Source organism: Papaver somniferum, chromosome 10 (assembly GCF_003573695.1).
Source record: "Papaver somniferum cultivar HN1 chromosome 10, ASM357369v1, whole genome shotgun sequence".
Classification (NCBI taxonomy): Eukaryota; Viridiplantae; Streptophyta; class Magnoliopsida; order Ranunculales; family Papaveraceae; genus Papaver; species Papaver somniferum.
In genome coordinates, this window is record NC_039367.1 from 79,982,084 (window position 1) to 80,000,006 (window position 17,923).

Sequence of the window (17,923 nt, forward strand, 5' to 3'; positions counted from 1 at the left end):
CAAGTCTACTGTAGTTTTTCATTTGTATTATGTTTGATTATTCCGTTTTCTCTTGATGCGAAAGTAGAGTCACTTGAATCCTTGGTGCTATGTACCTCACTCTTATGATCTGATTAAATTTTTTAATTATTGAGTCATGATGATGAGGGATATATGAAAACAGAGGTATTTTATTCTTTTCGAATCTCTTCTGTTCTGTTATTTTCAACCAGTCCACGAACGTCTGCATCTCTCTTGGGAGTTTAGGGTTACCACAACAAGGGTGTATCTCTCTTGCTTGAAAACATATATATATATATATATATATATATATCTTATATTGTTTTTCCTTCCCTAATAAATAAAAAAAGGGTATGGAAAACTCCTCAAGACCTCAAGAAGTTGTGAATCTTGAGATGGAAGAAGACACTAAAGGATGCGATTCTGTTCAACAACTTGTCTTGAAAAGGATGATTGAAAGGAAAGAGTACAATTCCTGGGTTGGAGAATCTGTCAAGGATTTAATTCTTTTTCAGAATGACTCTAAGGTCGAGTTTGCAAATCTTCAACTGCAAATAAATCAGCTCATTGATGGTCGGGCCAAAATCCTTGATAATCAAAATATGTTGATAAAGAATCAGAAGAAGCTCATCATGGATTATGTCAAAGCTAGGCATCTTGCCCGCATTGTTGATCGAAAAGTTAATGTTCTCACTCACGAACATGGGGTCTCTACGGTCAAAAGAATCAAGGATATCAGTGATACCTTTTATGATGGACCTTTTCAAAGGTATGATGTTATCAAAGAAACTTGATTCTTATATATGTCTAGGAAACTTCTTATGAGAATTTTATTCTTGTGTTTTTTAAGAAGGGTAACTAGAGTTTGGAATAGCCATTATTGTGATTAGACATAGCTATGTCCAACGATTTTCGTCTTCAATGTTTTTATATTTATTTCCTTAAATTCTAAAGTTTGTTTGGAAGATGATTTTTGCAGTATTAATCTTTGTGGTTTTATATATTGCAATTTGTTATGGGATACGTGTATTTGCGTCCGTGAACTATGATTGTCCCATACGTGGTCAAAAGTTAAGTCTATCGTATGTCGATATGCAAGTATTGATAAAAGATTGAATGAACTTTTGACAAACAAAAAGCCTTTTATGTCATTATTTGATGGAAGAAAGGATAAAACTTTCGTTTACAAGGATTATGTCTATTGTATGTCATTGAGCAAATAGTGATGGAAAATAGAATGAATCTTTGTTTATTCCGCAGTATTGATCTTCCCTGATCCATATTTTATGTATATATTGTGCGGCTCTGTAAGTTCTCTTATGTTGAGCATTTCCGATTAAATTAATCATGGTTTTTCTTGTGGTTAATTTAATTGAGTTTTTGGATACATATTCACATTCTTATGTGATTTATTGTTGTCCAAAGAAATCCTTCTTTTCTTGTGAAAGTAAGGTCGCTCTTGTTGTTCTTTCGGGAATTGAAAATGCGTGGGTCTAATAACCTCACCCAATATTTCGACTAGCAATCTATATGGACTAACTCGAATATACTTTTAAGAGAATCAACTAGATAGTCCGACTCAATCTTAATAAAAATTATATCAAGGAGTTAATATCTCTATCTCTTGATTTGATATATACTCAAACAAATAGAAATCTGAGAGTCTTTATCAGATACAAGAGATGTAAACTTGGATGGTACCAAAGACCAATATCCAAGGGTAAATCAATTTCCAATCAACAACCAAAGGTTGGATTTCATAATTGATCGATACAACGCACAACCTGTGATATTCCAATTATATAACAAAATATAATGCGGAATAGAAATAACACAGACACCAGAAGTTTTGTTAACGAGGAAACCGCAAATGCAGAAAACCCCCGGGACCTAGTCCAGATTGAACACCACACTGTATTAAGTCACTACAGACACTAGTCTACTACAAACTAACTTCGGTCTGGACTATAACCATAATCAATCTCACACTGGGTACAGTTGCGCTCTTTACGTCTCTGATCCCAGCACGATACTACGCACTTGATTCACTTAGCTGATCTCACCAACAACCAAGAGTTGCTACGACCCAAAGTCGAAGACTTGAATAAACAAATCTGTATCACACATAAAATTCTACGATAATAGATAAATCTGTCTCCCACGGATAAACCTACGAGTTTGTTCCGTCTTTTAATAAAATCAAGGTGAACAGGAACTAATCGATAACCCGGACTTATATTCCCGAAGAACAACCTAGAATTATCAATCACCTCACAATAATATTAATCGTATGGTAGTGAAACAAGATATTGCGGAATCACAAACGATGAGACGAAGATGTTTGTGATTTCTTTTTATCTTGCCCTATCGGAGATATAATCTCAAGCCAATCTTTCAATTGAACTCGCACGATAGAAAATGGCAAGATTAGATCGCTCAACTACAAGAGAAGTAGTTTCGTCTGGATTCACAATCCCAATGAAGTCTTCAAGTCGTTAACCTACAGGGTCTCGAGAAGAAACCTAAGTTTAAAGGAGAATCAACTCTAGCTAAACCAACTAGTATCACACAGGAGCTGTGGAGATTAGTTTTTCCAGTTGCTAGAGTTCTCCTTTATGTAGTTTTCAAATCAGGTTTTGCAATCAATGTTAGCTTAGTAACAAAGTATTCAATATTCACCGTTAGATGGAAAACCTGATTTAACCAAGCTAATATCTTTCAACCGTTAGATAGAAACTTAGCTTTTCACACACAAATGAAATGTATTTCATTTAGGTTTGAGTAACCGTACCTAAACGTGTACACTTAGTTGGTTCACAAATAGTTAACCAATGGTTAGCCATATGAGCACTTTCATATTAACCGTATTCATCTTTCTCATAACTAGTTCGAATGACTTTAAGAGAACTAGTTCAAGAGTTGTTCAATTGCTTAGGTCTTTATACATAGACACAATTGAAACAAAATCGGTTTGATTCATTTGAATCAATTCATGAACAATATAGCCACGGTTTTAAGTTGAGAAATAACCAACTTGGGTACGCATACGGGTATCCGTACCTTAGATACCGGATTTGAGTTTCCAAACTCAGAAGAATTTTTCGGGTAGAAAAGTTCCACCAGTAGGCGTACCTAAGGTGACTGGTTTATGAGTTCGTAAACTCCAAACTCAGCTGAATTTTCCGGGAGGAAAAGTTCCGCCAGTACGCGTACGGGTACGCGTACCCAACCTGTCTCCTTTACCAATACCGTATGCACACACTTGGTTTTCGGCATATGGATCTATACACTAATGTGAGAACACACTATATATACTTATATCCATAGATGGTAATCTCAACTCCACATTTCAATCATTGGAACATTCTTCTATAATGTTATAACAGTCGTTATTCACAACTATCGTCATCAAAGCTATTTTCAAGATTGAAACGTCATCATGACTTTCGTCACGGATAAAGATGAAAAATGGTTAAAGCGAAAGCTTACCAACACATATTTCGAGAAATAGATAGGCGAGTAAACTCGGCTCGAAATAAAAAATGTGTATATCATATTTATACGACTTTTGTCTCAAGAGTAGGCTTTTAAGGATGTAAGAAATAAGAGTAAGAGGAAGCCTACATGTTATAACCGCAAGTGCACGGTGTCGGTTGTAGCTTGTGCAAATACGGGTCGAATCCACAGGGACTAGGGTGTGTAAGTTGAAGTTTCCTAAACTGTTTTCTAAGCTGTGAACTAACTAAACAAGGATATGAAAACTAACAGTGAATTGAACTAACAGAATTAAACAAGACACTAACAGGACATGAAACAGCAAACTAAATGAAGATGAAAGAAGTTGTGGATTAAGAAGATCAGTGAAATAAGGGGTTTGATTTCACCCTAGTTCATGCTATGCATTTTCTTATTGAAATGTTAAGCACAACTATAGTTCTTTCCAAAGTACTAGATGTCTTTTTAAGGTACAACTAGTCAAAGGTATGTGAATTCAGCATGAAGTTGCAGCTTAAACTAAGTTCAAGTGTTCCTAAACTTGTTTAACATTCTAAGGCTTTTGTCAAATTATTACACAGCAGGGCTAGGGCAAATGAGACTATCCTAAGAACAAATCATAAGAACAAAACATAACATAAACATGAACATGAGCTTGATGTAAATTGTAACAATCACACAATCAAATTCAATACATGTTGGAGTTCTGAACAGCTAAAATTAACAATGCATTTGAATTGAGAATCATGGAATTGAAAAGATTGATAACCCTCAAAGCTAACAGTTCATGGAAATAACAAAACTAAACTATTCTACTAATGCTCTGGCTAATCCAGGCATCCTTCTAACACACACCCATCATCCCTATTTATACAACAATCAAAAACCCCAAAAATTCCCAATTCAATGAAATTAGGGTTTGCATAAAAAAATGAAATTAGGTTTTACCTAATCACTGATAGCACTCAATAGCTTCGACCCAATCTTCCTTGTCATCTTCTCTTGCTTCCCATACCTCCAATTTGTGTCTAGCTCGACCCCCAAAAATCCCCAATTCATAAAACTAGGGTTTCGAATAAAGTGAAATTAGGTTTACCTAATCTCTGAAAACGAATGATAACTCTCACCCATGCTTCCAATTCTTCTCCTGATGCTTCCCACGCCTCCAATTGCTCTCCTAACTTACCTAATTTACCAATTTTTCACACGTTAGGGTTTTGAGAAAAACGTGTATAAAAATGGGAAATTAGGTGGCTAGATAGGTTGTAATGATGGTAGTGGAGATGGGTTATGGTGTTTGGTTGATTTGAGAGGATATGGTGGTGGTTGAGGTGGTGGTTGAGCGGGGCAGTGGAGTTGGTGGCGCTGGACATGGAGTTGCAGAAGAGAAGAAGGGGGAAGAAAAAAAAAACACGATGGAGAGAAGGGTTTGTTTGGTTTTGGGTTATAAACCGAGATGCTAGGGTGTTGAGTGTTTCATCAAGTTTTGAATGATTCGCAAAGAGAGATCGTTGGATGATATGAGATGAGTTGGATCTAACGGCGAGATGGATGCAGATCTTGAGCGACCGTTGGATGCATAATACATCAAAAATGACGGCTCAAGATGGAGTTAGGTGTTATGATGTTTGACAGGAGCTTCAGAATTTGATGCACTGTGATGAAGAGACCGTTGGATGCATCTGTGGATCCAATCTGACGGCTACGAGCTTAGGCAGGCTTTGGGCTTGGTGTTGGACTTAGGTTAGAGTTTGGGCTTAGACAATTCTGAGCCCGCTTCTTCTTTAAGGACAAATTCTTCCTTCCAAGCCCACTTATAGTTGGTCCGGCTCTTACAAACATCATTCTTCGCTGCCTTTCTGCGGGAGTCTTTGTCGTTTCTTTGCTCTTTTCACTCCGTGAGTTAACCAGGCTTTATTTAGTACCTAAAAATGCAAAATTAATTAAGAAAAGTATTTATTCTTGAAAATAATGAAAATACAGAATATGGGATAAAATGGAGAATTAATGCACAAAAGATGAGTTAAATGCCAAGAAAAATATATAGAAATATGCACTTTTTAGCACTCATCAAATACCCCCAAACCTGAATTTTACTTGTCCTCAAGTAAAACAAAACTAAGGAAATCCTAACTATACCACTGTCGCTGGTCTCTCGAATGCATTTAGCGTATGCACTAAGCCTTTTAAACCACTAAGTGTCCCTAGTGGACGAGTGAAGTCTCGTGAAGGTTTGCTTAGAACGTACCTACAAAGTTCTAGGTCAATATATAAGCTCAGATTCCATCAAATGTGACATGTGCAAGTCAGTTTAAGCTCACAGCAAAATGGAGATGTCAATCTAGCTATCAAAGGCACAATCCTAGCACTGATAACAAATAAAGACATGTGATAAGAGTGTAAAGTGTATCTACACATGTGTAAAGAAAGATCGGATGTTATGACTACTAATCACCAAGAGATAGTTTCTCAGGCTAAGAACCAAGGTCGAAATCTAGCTAGCTGTCCGGACTTTACGAGAATTGTGAATGAGTTGGAGGTATTTCACAATTACTCGCGTTGTACATCAATGGCATACACCCTCCTTGCTTATTACAATGAAACAACAAAATGACTCTTTACATGACTCTTATTTACATTGACTACTCTCTTTTATTTTTGGAACAAGAGAGCATGGAATTGATAAATAGTTGATTTTTTTGTATTTTTCTGATATTTTTTCTGAATATATACATCGTATTTTTTTTTTTTTTTTTTTTTTTTTTTTTTTTTTTTTTTTTTTTTGTTTTTTTTTGATAAGGAAACACTTTTGATACATATACAAAAGGAAACAAAAAATTACATGACACTTTGCAAGAGGTAGCCCTTTTTGATGCACCCAGTTAAATTCGATGGTTGTTTTTCTTAATGTAACCTCCACCTTCTATCCCAACCAACCAAAGAACAAGCTAGTCAAGTTTCGTTCAGTATTCTAAAGTGATTGGCAACTAAAACTTCCGATAGAACACCTCAAGGATGAGGCTATACATGTATTGGTAGATCGTGCGCGTGCAAGTTTCTTATCACTATGTGAATTGTGCTAGAATCAGGGTGCCTAAATATCTAGACTAAGACTCCTAATAAAAATACATATTTGCACAAGAGTCAACATTTCAAGGTAAATGAGCTCCATTTTTATGATTTTTTAATTTTTTATTGTTTTTGGAATTTTTAAATTTTTTCAAAAAGAGTTCAAAAAGAAGGAGTTCTTGTTTTCAATTATGGCATGTGATCGTGGTATCTACTCTATACTCCCAAACCTGAACTAAACATTGTCCTCAATGTTTCAAAAGATGTAAAGAATTATAATACAACATATGGAGAGGATTATGCTGAGTAGAGAAAAAGGAAAGAGAATACCCGATTTTGGCGAAAGCAAGATTATAACTCCATTATTCAAGGCAAAAATCCAACATTTTTTTAGCCGAGATCATATTGGATTAGCACTATATATACAAAAGAAACAAAAGATTAAACTAAGAAACTATCTACAAGAAAATTTGGTTTTTAATGGGATTGGACTTTTTGGGAAAAATTTGGTTTTGTCGGGAGACATTTGGTTTTGATGGGAAAAAGAAAAATTTTGGTTTTTAGGGAAACATTTGGAAAACTTTGGTTTTTATGGGAGAAAAACATTTGGTTTTTAATGGGATAAGGAGACCAAGCCCACTGTTGGGTTTTGCGAAGCCCAGCTACGTTTTTGAAAAACAGGCCCACTGCTGGTGAATAAAGCTCACTGTTGGTTTTTGGAATTTTGAAATTTTGGCCCACTTGAACTTTGGTTCAGGCTCACAGTTCAGAAACAAGCCCAGGTAACAATTTGAAATTTGGGCTCTTAAATAGCCAAAGGTCGAGGCCCAACTGGGCTTTGAAAACGTTTTCTGTTTTTGGGTCAAGCCCACAGTGTAAATGTTTAGTTTTCAAATGGATGTTAAGCCCACAGTCCCAGAAATTTAGTTGGGCTTTGGCTAGCTACTAACTAATATATGAGGCCCAACTGGGCTTTCAAAAGTTCAGTTTTCTTTAGTTAAAACAAAAGGCCCAAATCAATCAAAAACCACAAGCCCACAAGAAATTAAACAAACAAGCCCACAAGATATTAATTACAAACCCAACAGAAAAATGGAAAAAATTATTACAAGCCCACAAATTAAAAATGGAAGCCCACAGGTTGGGTTCTCTTAATGGGTTTAGGCTTACTTGCTTAAACACAGCCCAGCTGCTCAGTTTGGTTGCAAAAGCCCAGTTGGGCTTTGGATCATCCTAAGCTTTTGTCTTTGTTGAGGCCCAGTTGGGCTTGGCTCAACTTGTTAAGCTTGGCAGCAACTTCAGCAGGCTCAGTTGGGCTTGTGATTTTCTCCTCAGCAGCACAGTAGCACCAGCAACAGCAGGGCTACACAACACTCAGCAGCAGCAACATGCAGCAGCACAGCAGCAGTCTTGGCAGCAGCAGAGGCTGGCAGCAGCAACAGGAACAGGGAACAGCAACAGGAGTACAGCAGCAACAGCAACAGCACCAGGCAGCTAGCAACAGCAGGAGCCATAACAGCTCTGGTTGGTAGCAACACCAAGGGTTAAGCACAGGTAAAGCAGCAACAGGTCCTTGGCAAGCAACAGGTCAGTAAGAGAAGGCACCTGTTACTCAACAGAGTTATCAGTTAAGAGCAAGCTACAAAGAACAAGAAAATTACACTAGATGCTACACTAAATGCTCATGCAGGAATGCAATGCAAAGATGAATATGCAAGTTATGATGCAGAAATGTAAGCAAGAAAACAACTTCAACACAGCACCAGTCCCCGGCAGCGGCGCCAAAAACTTGGTAGGCTTTTAAGGATGTAAGAAATAAGAGTAAGAGGAAGCCTACATGTTATAACCGCAAGTGCACGGTGTCGGTTGTAGCTTGTGCAAATACGGGTCGAATCCACAGGGACTAGGGTGTGTAAGTTGAAGTTTCCTAAACTGTTTTCTAAGCTGTGAACTAACTAAACAAGGATATGAAAACTAACAGTGAATTGAACTAACAGAATTAAACAAGACACTAACAGGACATGAAACAGCAAACTAAATGAAGTTGAAAGAAGTTGTGGATTAAGAAGATCAGTGAAATAAGGGGTTTGATTTCACCCTAGTTCATGCTATGCATTTTCTTATTGAAATGTTAAGCACAACTATAGTTCTTTCCAAAGTACTAGATGTCTTTTTAAGGTACAACTAGTCAAAGGTATGTGAATTCAGCATGAAGTTGCAGCTTAAACTAAGTTCAAGTGTTCCTAAAATTGTTTAACATTCTAAGGCTTTTGTCAAATTATTACACAGCAGGGCTAGGGCAAATGAGACTATCCTAAGAACAAATCATAAGAACAAAACATAACATAAACATGAACATGAGCTTGATGTAAATTGTAACAATCACACAATCAAATTCAATACATGTTGGAGTTCTGAACAGCTAAAATTAATAATGCATTTGAATTGAGAATCATGGAATTGAAAAGATTGATAACCCTCAAAGCTAACATTTCATGGAAATAACAAAACTAAACTATTCTACTGATGCTCTGGCTAATCCAGGCATCCTTCTAACACACACCCATCATCCCTATTTATACAACAATAAAAAACCCCAAAAATTCCCAATTCAATGAAATTAGGGTTTGCATAAAAAAATGAAATTAGGTTTTACCTAATCACTGATAGCACTCAATAGCTTCGACCCAATCTTCCTTGTCATCTTCTCTTGCTTCCCATACCTCCAATTTGTGTCTAGCTCGACCCCCAAAAATCCCCAATTCATAAAACTAGGGTTTCGAATAAAGTGAAATTAGGTTTACCTAATCTCTGAAAACGAATGATAACTCTCACCCATGCTTCCAATTCTTCTCCTGATGCTTCCCACGCCTCCAATTGCTCTCCTAACTTACCTAATTTACCAATTTTTCACACGTTAGGGTTTTGAGAAAAACGTGTATAAAAATGGGAAATTAGGTGGCTAGATAGGTTGTAATGATGGTAGTGGAGATGGGTTATGGTGTTTGGTTGATTTGAGAGGAGATGGTGGTGGTTGAGGTGGTGGTTGAGCGGCGCAGTGGAGTTGGTGGCGCTGGACATGGAGTTGCAGAAGAGAAGAAGGGGGAAGAAGAAAAAAACACGATGGAGAGAAGGGTTTGTTTGGTTTTGGGTTATAAACCGAGATGATAGGGTGTTGAGTGTTTCATCAAGTTTTGAATGATTCGCAAAGAGAGATCGCTGGATGATATGAGATGAGTTGGATCTAACGGCGAGATGGATGCAGATCTTGAGCGACCGTTGGATGCATAATACATCAAAACTGACGGCTCAAGATGGAGTTAGGTGCTATGATGTTTGACAGGAGCTTCAGAATTTGATGCACTGTGATGAAGAGACCGTTGGATGCATCTGTGGATCCAATCTGACGGCTACGAGCTTAGGCAGGCTTTGGGCTTGGTGTTGGACTTAGGTTAGAGTTTGTTCTTAGACAATTCTGAGCCCGCTTCTTCTTTAAGAACAAATTCTTCCTTCCAAGCCCACTTCTAGTTGGTCCGGCTCTTGCAAACATCATTCTTCGCTGCCTTTCTGCGGGAGTCTTTGTCGTTTCTTTGCTCTTTTCACTCCGTGAGTTAACTAGGCTTTATTTAGTACCTAAAAATGCAAAATTAATTAAGAAAAGTATTTATTCTTGAAAACAATGAAAATACAGAATATGGGATAAAATGGAGAATTAATGCACAAAAGATGAGTTAAATGCCAAGAAAAATATATAGAAATATGCACTTTTTAGCACTCATCAGCTATATAGACTTCAATTATACACAATTGCTATTTCGATCCGAGTTTATCTCGTTTATCTATTTCTCGAAATATGTGTTGGTAAGCTTTCGCTTTGGCCAAATTCATCTTTACAAGTGACGAAAGTCATGTTGATTGTTTCAATCTTTTGAAAATCGCTTTGATGAAAAATAGTATGTGAATAACCGCTATATAACATCCTCTAAGAATGTTTCAATGATTGAAATGAGAGTTTAGAATATGTAACCATCTTTGGATAAAGCATATAGTGTGTTCGCACATTAGTGTATAAGTCCAAAACCGGGAACCAAATGTATGCATACTTGTGTATGTACTAAATGGTTGATGGAGACTGGGTAAGTATGCGTATCTGGTGGAAGTTCACGAACGTGAATTTCTGCTGAGTTTGGAATTCAAAACCAACTCAATCCAGTTACCAAAGTATGCGTACCCGTACGCATACTAGCGTAAAGTTCACGTCCGTGAATATCTGCTGAGTTTGAGAACCAAAAAAAACTCAAATCCGGTTACTTAAGTACGCAGACCCGTACGCATACTTAAGTGTGTTACTTTCTAAAATTGGTTTGTTCATGAACTAAAACATTTATATAATAAGGAATCCAATTTGCAAACCGTGGCTATAATGTTCATGAATCGATTCGAGTGAATCAAAACCAATTTTGCTTCGATTGTGTCTTGTATACTTCTATAAGATCTAAGCAAACTCTCTAACTAGTTCTTTTGAGTCATTTGAACTAGTTATGGTGAAGATGAATATGGTTGATATGAAAGTGCTCATATGGCTAACCATTTGGTTATCTACTGTTGAAACAACTAGGTGTACACTTTTAGGTACGGTTACACAAACCTAAATGAACGTGCATTTCATTTGTGTATAACAAGCTAAGATTCGATCTAACAGTTGAAAGATATTAGCTTGAATCTAATTAGGTTTTCATCTAACGGTGAATATTGAATGCTTTGTTACCAAGGTTGCATTGATTGCAAACCCTGATTTGAAGACTATATAAAGGATAACTCTAGCAACTGGGAAACCTAATCCGCACACCTCTTGTGTGATACTAGTTTTATAAGCTAGAGTCGAATATCCTTTAACTTTAGGTTTCTATCGAGACCCTGTAGGTTAACGACTTGAAGACTTCATTGGGATTGTGAAGCCAGACCCAACTATTTTCTCTGTAGTTGTGTGATCTGATCTTGATGTTTCTATCGTATTGAGTACAATTGTAAAATTGGCTCGAGATTAATTTCTCTGATAGGCAAGATAGAAAATTAGTCACAAACATCTTCGTCTCATCGTTTGTGATACCGCAATATCGTGTTTCGCTAGTCGATTAAGATTATTGTGAGGTGATTGATAATTCTAGGTTGTTCTTCGGGAATATTAGTTTGTGTTATCGATTGGTTCCTGTTCACCTTTATTTATCAAAAGACGTAACAAAACTCGTAGGTATTTCTTGTAGACTTTTTTGTGTGATACAGATTTGTTTATTAAAGTCTTCGACTTTGGGTCGTAGCAACTCTTAGTTGTGGGTGAGATCAGCTAAGGGAATCAAGTGCGTAGTATCCTGCTGGGATCAGAGACGTAAGGAGAGCAACTGTACCTTGGATCAGTGTGAGATTGATCGGGGTTCAACTATACTCCAGATCGAAGTTAGTTTGTAGTAGGCTAGTGTTTGTAGCGGCTTAATATAGTGTGTGTGTTCAATTTGGACTAGGTCCCGGTGTTTTTCTACATTTGCTGTTTCCTCATTAACAAAACTTCTGGTGTCTGTGTTATTTCTTTTCCGCATTATATTTTTTTATATAATTGAAATATCACAGGTTGTGCGTTGAATCGATCAATTGGAAAATCCAACCTTTGGTTGTTGATTGAAGTTGATTGATACTTGAACATTGGTCTTTGGTACCGTTCAAGTTAATTTCTCTTCTGTTCAATTAGACTCGCATGTTTATATTTTCTTGAGTAAGTATTGAATCGATAAATTGAGATATAACTCCTTGATATACTTTTTATTAAGATTGAGCCTAACTGCCTAGTTGATTCTGTTAAAAGTATATTGGAGTTAGTCCATACAGATTGCTAAGTGAATTATTGGGTGAGGTTGTTAGACCCCCACTTTTTCACTGTTGATTCCCTAAGATGACGTCATTTACAGCCAAAGGGTTGCTTCAACTCAATTGAAGACTTTAAACCAATTTTCCTCCCAAAGATAAGCCTATATGTGGTTCCCGTTTTGATCAAAATATCAAGGTGAGATAAGATAGACAAAGTCTAGTAAACCTCAAAATCTGGTACTTACGACTCCCGAAGATCAGCCTACATCAATACTCACCTCACAAGTAAAACCTACTTTGATTTCAACAAAGAATCTTTATAGAGGAATATACTTGTGGGATCACAAAGTATGAGATGAAGAAACTTTGCGATTTTATCTATCTTGCCTGATCGAAGGAGACTCTATAATCAGTAACAAGACCAGGATACACGAACTATCAAGATAAAGATATTCGAACATGGCTTCACGAATCCCTAAGCAAAGTCTTTTTAGTCGATAAACCTAAAAATGTTTAAAGGATAGGACAACTCTAGTTTAAAACTAGGACACACAAGAAAAATGTAAGGAATTCAAAGATCCCAGTTGCTTGAGGTTCTCCTTAAATAGACTTTCAAAATCAAAGGTTGCTTTAGATTTAAGCTAAGATAGCTTTGGAATCAAGCAATCAATATCCATTGTTAGATGGATCTTAGATTTGAGATCAACACAACAAAATATACACTCTGGTTAGGATGAACCATAACCGAACCGTGTACAATGACTTTTTCATGAAAGGTTAGCCGAAACTAGCCAGACGAACTATAAGCTTAACCATTTTCATATAACACTTTAAAACCATAATCTTGAGTCACAACCGTAGGTTATAATGTGATCAAATATGTCTAGATGTGTTTTTTAGAGAGTTGTTCGAATACCGATTATCTCATAGAAATAATTCTGATGCATCTGAAAATATTCGACAGAGTAAGTACGTGTACTTGGTATGTGTACTTATATCCAGTTCGTGAGTTATTTTTTCATGGTACGTGTACCGGATTTGTGTACCTTTTTAAGAAAAAACGAGTTGAAGAGTTCACAAATTTTTTTCAGTATGCATACAAGGTATGTGTACCAACCTGAATTCACGAGTCACAAAAGTTTTTGGTTTTGTATACTCGGTATGTGTACCAAAATTCATTGTTGAATTATAGCTATGCCGGTACGTGTACTGGGTATATGGACTGCGGCTCTGGACCTATAACAATTTGCGCCAGTATGTAGCCTGGTACGTGTACTGTCCTGTATCCAGATTTACAATAGTTTTAAATCTCTCTAATAATCAATTTGAAACATTCCCGAATAACATCAATGACACATATCATTGTTCCAGGTTATTTTCAAATGATAATCTTGAATCATAATTTAGGTCATAAACAATAAATTATTCTTAACCAAATTCATCAAGTATGAACAAATGTTCTTAAGCTTAGTCAACATATTTCAAGAATAATTAACAAGATAAACTTGACTCGAATTTTTTGTTGTGCATGTGAAGTCTACTTTAGTCATGCGACATAATCTCATGGATAGAAAGGTGAAAACTTTAGTAATAGGTGGTTCAGTCTTCACTTACCTTTTGTTGATGAATTTCTCCAAAAGATTCGGGTGATCTTCGCCTTCAAACAGTAGAACACATTGATGTCTGGTACCGAACTACACACTTATATCATAATCCAAGACTTGACTAAATGTAGACTAGAAATCAAGATATAGTTTTGATCGACTAAATTTGACAACAAGCTTGAGATAACAACACTAGTGAGTTCGACCGAGCAATGCTCTAACAAAGATAGCTATACTCAAACAATTCTATTTTGAGATCACAAACAATTAGATTATGTTATTTAGGTTATGGAATCAATAGAGACAATACAACTTATTAGCTTAGTTCTGAGATATTCCAAAGGTGGTGCCATTTAGAGTATGAAATCATTGTTAAATTTACTATGATTTTTGTACTAAATTTCAGTGTTACGGACTGTGCATCTCAAACAGATTATACAAGTTTGAACTGCCTACATCTCAAACAAATTTGATTAATGTAATTCAGAGCTTCCTCACTGTTGCGTCTCGCAAGAATCACATCATTAATGTTGTTGTTGCATGCTAAACAATGATTTTTCATATTTGTAGAGTTTTAATGATTGAACTTTTTTATTCAAACTGATTTCTTTTGATTCCCATATGCAGGCACGCTAACTCTTTTGTATGTTCTTTACCAAGTCAGAAACCGAGCAGCTTCAAAGCCTTACAGAAAAACAAACTCACAAAATAACGAAATTAACATTATATATAAAGGTGTTGGAAGAAAGGAAATTATTCTATCCCAAAATGTAATCATGTGCTTTTCCTTATAAATTGAAATGAGAGGGATATTTCGTGGTAAACCGATGGCTTGCTTTTACCCTTGACTTGTTTTCTTCATCAGGTTGAACAGATCGTGGTGGATATACATGATGCAGACGAAGAGATTTCAAGATTTAGGAAAGCTTATGTGTTGGAAATGAAAGCGGAGAAAAATATAATAGAATAATGCGACAAAAAGGTATACATAATACTCTTTCCGTATGTTGTACTTTATTGAGATTTTCCTCCTTTGCATTCATTATTTACTCAATCCTCATTTAACTGCTTCAAAAAAAAAAAAAAAACCTCTGGAAGGACCTTATGGCAACTTTAGTGTTTTTTCTATAAGCCATATATGGAAACAAAAGCAGGCGCACTCTTGGCTGTTATAAGTGCCATATTTCTATATTCTCAAACGGAGTGTCTATATATGAGAACTTTTTTTGGCAATTCTCATATATAGCTTCACGCAGTTATAAAGCGCGTGCGACAAAAAACATAATTTTAAATTGCGTGGAACAATAAACGTTGTTTTAGTTTACGTTCGATTAACATAACGTCATTTAAGAATCCGCCTGGTTTGAACGTCCTTTAAGAAAGCATTTATGGAAGCGTTGATTTTAATTACGTCCAATACCGAACTCAAGTCATATTTGCTTCTCACTGCGACGTGATTTAAATTTACATTTCGTTGAACGTGGGTGTTAAAAGCGTCTCCCTTGAACGCTTTTTATAACTGCTTCCCACAGTTGGACGTTATATCCGCCTGGTTTGTTAATACCTTCTTCCATTCCATGTAATTTAACTGCGTTCAGCCCATAAACGTTATTTAAAATCACGTTTTTGGTAGACGTTGCCTTAAACAACGTTTAGTGTAGACGTAAACTTAAAGAGCGTCCGGTTTCGTAAATTTTAAAACGGTCGGATTTCGATTTTTAAAAACGTTCGTATTTGGCCGATTTGATTGAATAAACGGTCGGATTTTCGAACGAAGTAAAATTAGAATGCAACGACATTTTCTCATTCCTATAAAAAATTAAAACACAATTAATCCAAATATAACCCAAATCAGAATAATCAATCAAAATTAGAACAATCAATCAGAACAAATTAGAATAATCAATCAAATTATAATTCAAATCAAAACAAATTAGAAACCATATAAGTTTCAATCAATCATTATAACCTATTAAGAGCAACTAATTCAAACATGCAACAATAAAAAAAAAAACTAATTCTTAAACCTATTTAAACATAAAAATAGTTGAAAAGATACCTTTTTCATAAGCTTTAAGCAACCTGTGTTGGAATAGATTGATTCCTTTACACCATATTAGTATTGGAGTATAAAGTTTTGGATAAAATTTAGATGTGAACCGAGAAATATAGAAGAAAAGATAAAGGGAGGAAGAAGAAAGAAGAAATAAAAGTTCCGCGGGTTTAAGAAGAAAAGTATTGGAGTAAAAAGCCCGAAATAGAAGTTATGCGGGTTTAAAATCGCCTAAAAAAATAAACGGATTCATAAACCACGTTTACATTGAACGCATCTTTAGAACACACCTAGATGAGACGTAGTTATAAACCGCGTTTTATTAAACGGTATTATAAAAACCACCTGAAAGAAACGTTGTTGTAAACCACGTCCCCTACTGAACGTGTTTATAAAAAACACCTGGACTAAGACGCAGATTTTGATGCCGTTTGATTAAATGTAATTATAGAAAACGTTTACCGGACAAACGGTATTTTAAACCCGTGATATAACAGACGCAATCATAAATTGGTTTCATACCACACGCTATTGTAAAATGCGTTTGAGTTGGACAGATTCTTTGATTATTTTGAGTTGGACAGATTCTTTGATTATGTTTCTGCCGAAACATTGATATTAACTACGTTGATTTGCCTCCTACTACATCACATACCAAATTGCTAAACGGAAAAAGCCATATATGGCTTGAGAATTTGAGAATATAGTAACTCATGACTAAAGTTGCTCTTAACCTTAACCGAGTAGCCCCGGCGCTCAGACAGGCGTCCATGACCAGCGGCCCAAGTTCATGCTCAAAACCCGGACCATTAAATTAAGAGCATATGAACCATTGGATTATCGACAGCTGTTAAAGATAGTCGGCAGTTACATGGCCTTCTCAAACAATAGAGCAAAGGCTCAAAGCGGCACAGCGCCTCCAAAAAGTAAACCCTAAACCTAAATCCTTAAACCCCTTGTTGTTTTGTGTATATATAAAACCATAACATGTTCAGAGACTTCACCAAACTCATCAATCTCTGCTTTTCTTCAAGTTCGTCCATAGGCTCAGTCTATAATTTTTTCGTTCGTTTTACAATCAAATCTGAAGAATTCAAACGATGTTTGTTTTACGTTGCACACTATATTCATGATTAGGGATTTCAAGGAGATGGCTGTGATGATTTATAAACTACCTATTTTATGAGGAATGTTTTTCCTTTGATTTGTAATCCAATGGATCCTTCTGAGCTCTCTCCTACTTATTTCGTTTTATCTTGATTTTTTTTCTAGATCCAATAACTGAATTTCTTTTTGTTGTGCCGTTGAGGTGACGAGAATTTAATCGGAATCTTAATATGTCGATTCAACAAATCAGATTACAATTATCTGATCAACGGCTTAATTTTCTTTATCTAATGTGTCTAGGGTTGTTTTTCTTGTGGGTTTTGGCATCTGCTAATCTTTGTTTTCAAAATCATTTAGTATGTAGATATAGCCTTCATCATAACTATCTTTCAATTTACTTTAATTCAATATGTAGTTGTTACTTGTAAGCCTGTGCTAACATAATCTTATCTTTAGTTTCTGTAAATTTGGCATAATGTGGATGTGATTCATGTAGAAAGAACTGTGCAGAGAATTTGTTTGGAACTTGATTGGATCACAAGGATAAGTCCAAGGACGGGGTTCCGGCTGAAATAACTAGTGGTTGACGGAAAAGAATGGAAAACAAGACTCGATATTGCTTGCTTAAGAATGAAAATGAACTAGTATGTAGAAACATGAATTATAGTGGATACTGGAAACATGAATTGTGTTTGAAGGAGCTACAGTTTTTTTTAAGGGTCTGGAGTCTCATGAC

General features: G+C 35.9%; 2 non-coding genes across 2 annotated transcripts; both read left to right on the forward strand.

The window, feature by feature from the left end:
• The first annotated feature begins 17,227 nt into the window (after window positions 1–17,227).
• LOC113319823 lies at window positions 17,228–17,316 on the forward strand. Its single transcript, XR_003345805.1, has one exon. It is a non-coding gene; the product is annotated as a small nucleolar RNA R41 (small nucleolar RNA).
• A 66-nt stretch (window positions 17,317–17,382) lies between these two features.
• LOC113319833 lies at window positions 17,383–17,458 on the forward strand. The gene has a single exon (XR_003345815.1). It is a non-coding gene; the product is annotated as a small nucleolar RNA Z155 (small nucleolar RNA).
• The last annotated feature ends 465 nt before the right edge of the window (window positions 17,459–17,923 follow it).